We start from the raw sequence: 6,960 nt of genomic DNA, 5'->3' as shown, positions 1-6,960 counted from the left end.
CCAGACTTCCCTGCACCTGTTATCCGCTGTCTGGGTTCTCTTGTGACCTTAGGAGGTGAGTGGGAATAGAAGGGTGCCAGATGACTGGGACAAGGGTCCTGTCTGCTAGCTGTGTGACCTTGGGACCGTCTCTCCCCTCTACAACTCATTTTCCAATATCTAAAGTAGGGCTTATGAGACTACCTGCCTCCCTGTGAGGCCTCAGATGAGGTTGTATGTGTGGAAGGACCTCATAAGCCCTAAAGGCCATGTAGACACCAGGTGTCTACACTGGCATGGGAGCCAGAGGCTGACTTAATATTGGGGGCGAGAGGTGCTGTGGTAATCATCACACTAAATCTCCACACCTTCTCTGGTATTGACCTTTCCCAGATAACGCAAAGGCCCAAGAAGGTGGTTCTGAATCTCGCTCACAGTAAGCGGGAGTGACTGGGTTCAAATCCAAATCCAGTTCCCTCTGGATCAGTTCTTCTTATTGTCAAGTGGCCTCAGAAGCACCAACAGGTATGTTTGCTCGGCCAGAAATGGGCAGATCTGAGAGACCAACTGTCCCTGTTTACCCAGGACTTCCCTGGTTTTAGCACTGAAGGCTGCATTTTAAAAAAAAAATCAGACCCTTCATACTATGTGAAAACTAGGCCTGCCTCGCCTTTGAGAGGTGTCGGCTCGCAGCTGCTCTCCTTAACCTCCCAGCCTGCCTGTCTTTGGCTTTAAAGCTGCGTAAAGAATTTTACACTTTGACCAAATTATTACTTGACCTTTAGATTAAGGAGGGAAGAACAGAGGCTGCTGAATGATGTCCTTTTCCTTGGCTTCTGTATTTCATTTGCTTGGATCACCAGAGCAGGCTCTCCCAAACAGGCTGGGCCAGAGCTGGTCAGCCCTGGGGGTAGTGGAATGAAGAGTTGCTCTGAAAAGGATCTGGGGCTGTAGACCACCCCATCAGCTCTCAGTGCATTTATCCTGTAGCTGGTTGTCTGTGGGGAAGCTTCCACTCCTTCCCTGGGAGAGGGCATATCAGTAAGAAGATACTGAACTGGTCCCTCTTGAAGGCCTGCTGTTGGAGGCGGCCCCTGCCATCACTCGGTTGCTGTTGAACCAGAGTTTGATTTGTGCTCAGGAGTCAGAGCTTGTAGCTGGGCTCCTGCAGGAACCTCATGAAAGATGCATTTCACCAGGCAGTTCCAGGGGAGAGGCTGGCTTAAATTACAGCTCTACAAATCCAAATATTGGCATATCTGCAAATCCAAATGTGGGGATTTTTTTTTTTTAAATCAAAATTCTAAGAATCTTATTCTGCACTTCTTGTGCAAGAAGGGCACAATGAGCAATTCACCAGGCTGAGAATAATGACAGAGCTTCAGCAGAGCAAAACCAACCTCCTTTTCTTTCCTTGGGCGTTCTTCATGCTTCCAGGAAAAGAGCTTCCCCCTGGGAGAGGAAGACAGTGTTTGTTTGGCATGACTTTCTGCAGGACAGGCCAGCAAACCACCAGCCTGGCATTTGGGAATTGGGCTCAACAAATCTGGTGGGCCATTTCTTGTTGGCTTTCCCCAAACACCAAGGGATCTCCATGGATCACTCACCCTGCTGTGCTACCTGTTCATAACGCAGCAGCCCCAGGGATCCTGTGAGACTGTGAGTCAAGCCAGGTCATGCCTCTGCTCTAAACCCTCCATTGGCTCATCATCTCCCATGGTGACCAAGTCCCCACAATAGCTCCCACAATACTCTCTGGCCTTCTCCCCTCTTCCCTGACACCCTTTCACTTACACCTCTAGAAATACTGGCCCTTTGCTCTTTCTCTTCCATGGCAGACATGTTTTTATCTTAGCACTTACTGTTGCTTCTGCACAGAACACTTTTTCCCTAGAGATCTTTATTTATTTATTTATTTTAAAATTTTGCTAGAACACTTTTTCCCTAGAGATATTTATTTATTTATTTATTTTAAAATTTTGCCTTAGGATACAGGTGCTTGCCAGAAAGAGACAGAAAAAGGAAAAGTGAAAAATAATCCCCCAGGGGGAATGGCCATGTCACAGTCCTTTCTCCTCCACTCTCCTTTCAGTGTTTTGGGGATGCACACACACACACACACCCAGCATGATTTTTAGGCTGTCAGGACTGGGATTCAAACTGTGGTCAGCCATGTGGGAGTCCAACACCTTAATCACCACACCACCTGCTGGCCCCTCCCCCAAATATCCTTTAAGTCTTCAGTCAGATATTAGCTTCTTGGTGAGCCTTCCCTGACAATCCTATTTAAACTCCTGAATATCCTCCCCTGCAAACTCCTGATCCTCTTTTTTGCTCTGGTACTTTAACTTACTCTTACTTCTCACCTTTTGGTATCCTGTATAATATAGCAATTTGCTCTTTTTGATCATCTCTCCCCATTAGACTAACTTCCCTAGGAAGCCAGGGATCCTCATTTTGTTCACTGAGGAGTTGCCAGCTCCGAGAGCGGTGCTTGACACACACTAGACCCAGTAAACTACAGATAAGTGAATAAATGAAGATATATTTTATGCGTCATCTCTGTTCATCTCACAACAATATTAACAGGGTAGGAGCATTCTCAATTCACAGATGAGAAAATTCAAAAATTTGCTAAAGTTTGTAATATGCCAGACACTAAGTTTCAGAGAGGTTAAACTATTGGGCCCAGATTCCTTGATGAACAGTTAGGTTCACCAGCAAATTACAGCTCTGTGCTGTCCATCAGGGTAGCCATTCACCACATATGGCTATTGAGCATCTGAAATATAACTAGTTTTGGGGCTGGCAGGTGGCATGATGGTTAAGGGCACTAGACTCCCACATGGCCGACTGCAGTTCAAGTCCCGGACCTAGTAGCTTGCTTTCTCATTCCCCCTGCCCCAGCTCTCACTCTCTTCCACTCTGGTCAAATTGAAATGAATGAATAAATAACTAAAGTTTTAAAAGAATATTTGAAAAAAGAAATGTGGGGGGCTGGCAGATGTCATGGTGGTTGAAGGTACTGGATTCCCACATGGCTGAGTTCGAGTCCCAGACCTGATAGTTTGCTTTCTCACTTTCTCTCTCTCTCTCTCACTCTGTCCCTCTCTAACCAAGTTGAAAATAAATAAATAAAGTTAAATAAAATAATCTTAAAAAAAAAAAACATTGAGTTTATCCATTTCAATGTTCTGTCCTCTGCAAGTAAGTCTTTCCTACTAATTTAATGTTAAAATTCCATTCCTAGCCCAACTGTAGCAGTACATGGTAGTCAGTGCTGCTTGGCAGGATGCACATGGGAGACCTGGGCTTGATTCCTTGCTCTTTCTTAAAGCCAGTCACGTGGCAAACCTTCAGTCCTAGCTGCCCAAGAAGTTAAGGCAGGAGGATCATGAGCTCATGGCCAGTGTGGGTAAGACAGCAAGACCTTCTATAAAACACACACACACACACACACACACACACACACACACTATCCTTTCCCTTCTGAAACAGTGGAAACATGGCATGGTTACTTGTTCAAAGTTATGATTTCTGACTTACTTAATTTGATGTACATTTCTGTGTAGTATAGTATGGTTTTTAAGCATGCATATGGTGTTCAGTAATCAAATCAAGGATATACACATATTCATATCCTTCATAATTGAAATGTGACTAGTCTGAGCTGAAATGTGTCATAAATGCAAAATGTTCACTGATTTTCAAGACTTATGACGAAAGAGTTAATTAACTTACTTTTTTTTCAATATTGACTACATGTCAAACTGACAATATTTTGGATTTCTTGGGGTAAATGAAATATATAATAAAATTAACGACACTTGTTTCTTTTTACTTTTTTAAAATGTGGCTGCTATAAAAATTTAAATTACATATGTGGTCTGCATTTTGAACCTGCATTATACTTCAATTAGACAGTCCTCTCCTAGCTATTTTCATTCTATATTGCATCTCGTTCTTCAAGTGCATTACCTCTTGGACTCTTGAGTCTAAGAGTGCAGTGACCTTGTCTTTCCTGTAAGAATAAGAGCAAAAATATGCAGGATGCATCAACAAATCTCAAAAATATTAACATACCTGTCTTAGTCACTTCAGGACACTCTAACAAAGTACAGTAGACTGAGTGGTTTATACACAGAAGAAATTTATGGGAACCAGCAGTTAGCGTAATGGCTATGTCGCTGGACTCCCACGTAGTCGACCGCGGTTCGCATCCCGGACCCAGTGGCTTAAAACTCACGCCGGGCATGTGTGCGTGTGTGCCCAAGATCCCAAGAGGAGAACGGAGGAGAAGGGATTGTGGCGTGACCATCCCCCTTGGGGGGTGATTTCTCGCTTTCTGCCTCTATGTCTCTCTCTGTCTGGCGACCGCACAAAAGAAGTAGCGAAAGCGAAAACCTCTCCAAAAATAAAAAAAAAAAAAGAAATTTATTGCTCACAGTTCTGGAGACTGGAAGTCCAAGATCAGGGTGGCAGCAAGGTCACATTCTGGTGATGCCTTCTTCTGATTGTATCTCCACAAGGCAGAAAGCAGGCTAGCGAGTGCTCTGGGGTCTTTTCTAAGGACACTGACCCCCATTCATGAGGACTCCACACTCACAAGCTAATTACCTGTCAAAGACTTCACCTCTTAATATCTTTAACAGGATTTCAACAGGAAATTTGGGGAGACACAAACATTCAGCCCATAATACTACCTAAAGAACAATGTCTCTCTAAAGGACAGTCAATCTCAAGGAGAAAAAAGGTCTAAAAGCAGCCTCAGCTTCTAAAGTATGTCTTCAGCCCCTTCTAAAGAAAGCAAGCAGCCCTGTCAACAAACTCGAGAGTTGGCTCTGTAAAGAAGGAAGCCCCAGTACGTTAATGTTCAGTGAAGCTGAACGGAACCAGGACACCCACCAATAACATTATTGAGCATGCTCCAGTCCCTGCCAACTGAACAACCTTCTGAGGGGCATTTGGCTGCCTGAATGGACATGCTTTCAGAGGATACACATTGATTTGGTAATTACAGTTCTTTTTTGTCAATCAGTGAGCTAGCGGTCTGGTTTTGTTTATCTGATTTTGTGGGCTAGGTTAATGTGAGCCTTCGCTTTCAGTGGGTCAACAGAGCTAGGTTTCTGAGCCTGTGAGTCTGTGATGGTCTGGGTAGTAATTTGTTCCTCCAAAGGTTCATGTTTTGGAATTTCATCTTAGTGGGTAGTGATTGGATGCTTCCAATAGTTCAAGTGTCAGGATTTGATAGTATTATCAAAGTGTTAGCTGAAAACTTAATCCTTTCATGGTGTCCCAGGGTGGGACCTTTGGATGTGATAAAGTCACTAGGGCTGGTCTTCCCTGGGTAGGAGTTGAACTCTGGTGTGCAAATAAGGAGAGGAAGTGAAGCAGGCTCAGGCTGTGCACATGTGGCCATAGACCAGAACACGAAGAAACTTATGGACGGCCACTCTGTCCACAATCCTGCCCTCCATCACGTGGTAGCCTCACCAGAAGTTGGTTCCAGGGGCCAACTCCCAGACTCCAAAGCTATGAGCTGAAGAAACCTCTATTTCTCTGTAAATCACTCAGTCTCAGATATTTCTGTTAGCAACACTAAAATAGACTAAGAGCTTGAGGGTCACACATCAGATGATAAAGAATTCAAAATGGTGGCCAAAAATAGTAGCAGCTGACCTTTGTGGAGTGTTTATGGTACTCAGCATCATTCTAAGAGCTTTGTATATGTTCACTCACCTGATCCCAACTTATGAGGTAGGCATTTTTTTCATTAGCCCTATTGTAGAAATGGGAAAACAAAGACATAAGAAATGTAACCATTCTACCCAGGACTGCATAGCTAGTGACTTGCAGAGCCATGACTCAGACAGGAGGCTATGCCATGAAGTGGAGTTCACCTCTGGTCACCCACCTGGCCCAGTAACTAACCAACAGGGCCTCTTTGTCTTCGTCCTCCACACTCCTCTCTGACACATGTGAGAATGATGAAGCCATCGCCGCTGCAGTGCAGATTCACTCATTATTCTGACTCTTTGCCATCCTTCTAGCCTCATCTCCTGGTGGTCTTTCTATTTCCCACTCCTCCCCAGCCACGCCACTCCTTGGTTTCCTGTCACACCGTCTCATGATTGCCTCACATTTTGACTGACTGTTCCCTCAACCTGGAATGCTTTTGATTCCAGTCTCCACAAAGCTAAACCCTCTGCATTCTTTACTACTCAAGTTAAGTTTGTGGAGGGGCCTTCGCTGTCCACCTCACTGTTGCACAGCCCGTGTTTGTCTCTACATAACGCCACCAGTGAGTTTATTGCTCATCTGCTCCCCATCGACTCTCTCTCTCTAGGAGCCTAGGCTTTGACCTGTCACTGTCATATCATATCCCTATTGCCCAGTGTGGTGGCCTCTACAGTAGAGGCTTAACAAATGCATGCTCAGTGGATGAATCCTCTTTGGGATGAGCTTATATTTTCACTAAGGTAAGGCAGGGTTTAAGAGAACCGCCCCTTCAAAAAGTTGAAACTTCAAAAATTTCAAGTATATGTTCAAGCTTGCAAAACTTTAGAGTTAAGTGGAATTGAAGGAGGAAACTGACAGAGTAAATTGTGGGCCAAGGAGAAGAAATAAGAAAAAAAAACAAAACTGAGAAGAAAACAATAAGAACCTGTTAACAACAACAAGTATCAAGAAAGGATTTTGCTGAAGGTGGTTGAATTGGGGATCGATTGCCAGTGTGTTGAATGATCTGACTGCTGAATGAAAGATGGAGTGGAGTTCTCACCTTCATAGTAAGGACTTGCTTTTGGTAAGGGGGGCAGGCCTGGATCTAGGCCCTGAAGCCAAGACTGAGTGTGATTCACCACACACTACAGTTCAGCTGAGCCTAGCAACCCATCCCAGGAGTCTTCAGTGAACACCTACTTTGTGCTGTGCGGGTGCTTTGCTGTTTTACAAGGACGACTGATCCCTGATCTCTGGATC

The 6,960-nt window shown here is 44.4% G+C and overlaps 1 long non-coding RNA gene across 1 annotated transcript; it reads left to right on the top strand.

Moving 5' to 3' along the window:
• The first annotated feature begins 11 nt into the window (after window positions 1–11).
• On the top strand, window positions 12–4,975 carry LOC102482098 (uncharacterized). The gene is made up of 3 exons (XR_335049.1): window positions 12–55; window positions 373–504; window positions 4,632–4,975. It is a non-coding gene; the product is annotated as an uncharacterized LOC102482098 (long non-coding RNA).
• Window positions 4,976–6,960: the final 1,985 nt, after the last annotated feature.

Source organism: Tupaia chinensis, unplaced genomic scaffold (genome assembly GCF_000334495.1).
Source record: "Tupaia chinensis unplaced genomic scaffold, TupChi_1.0 Scaffold000328_1, whole genome shotgun sequence".
NCBI lineage: Eukaryota > Metazoa > Chordata > Mammalia > Scandentia > Tupaiidae > Tupaia > Tupaia belangeri.
This window is presented reverse-complemented; position numbering and strand designations above follow the sequence as displayed.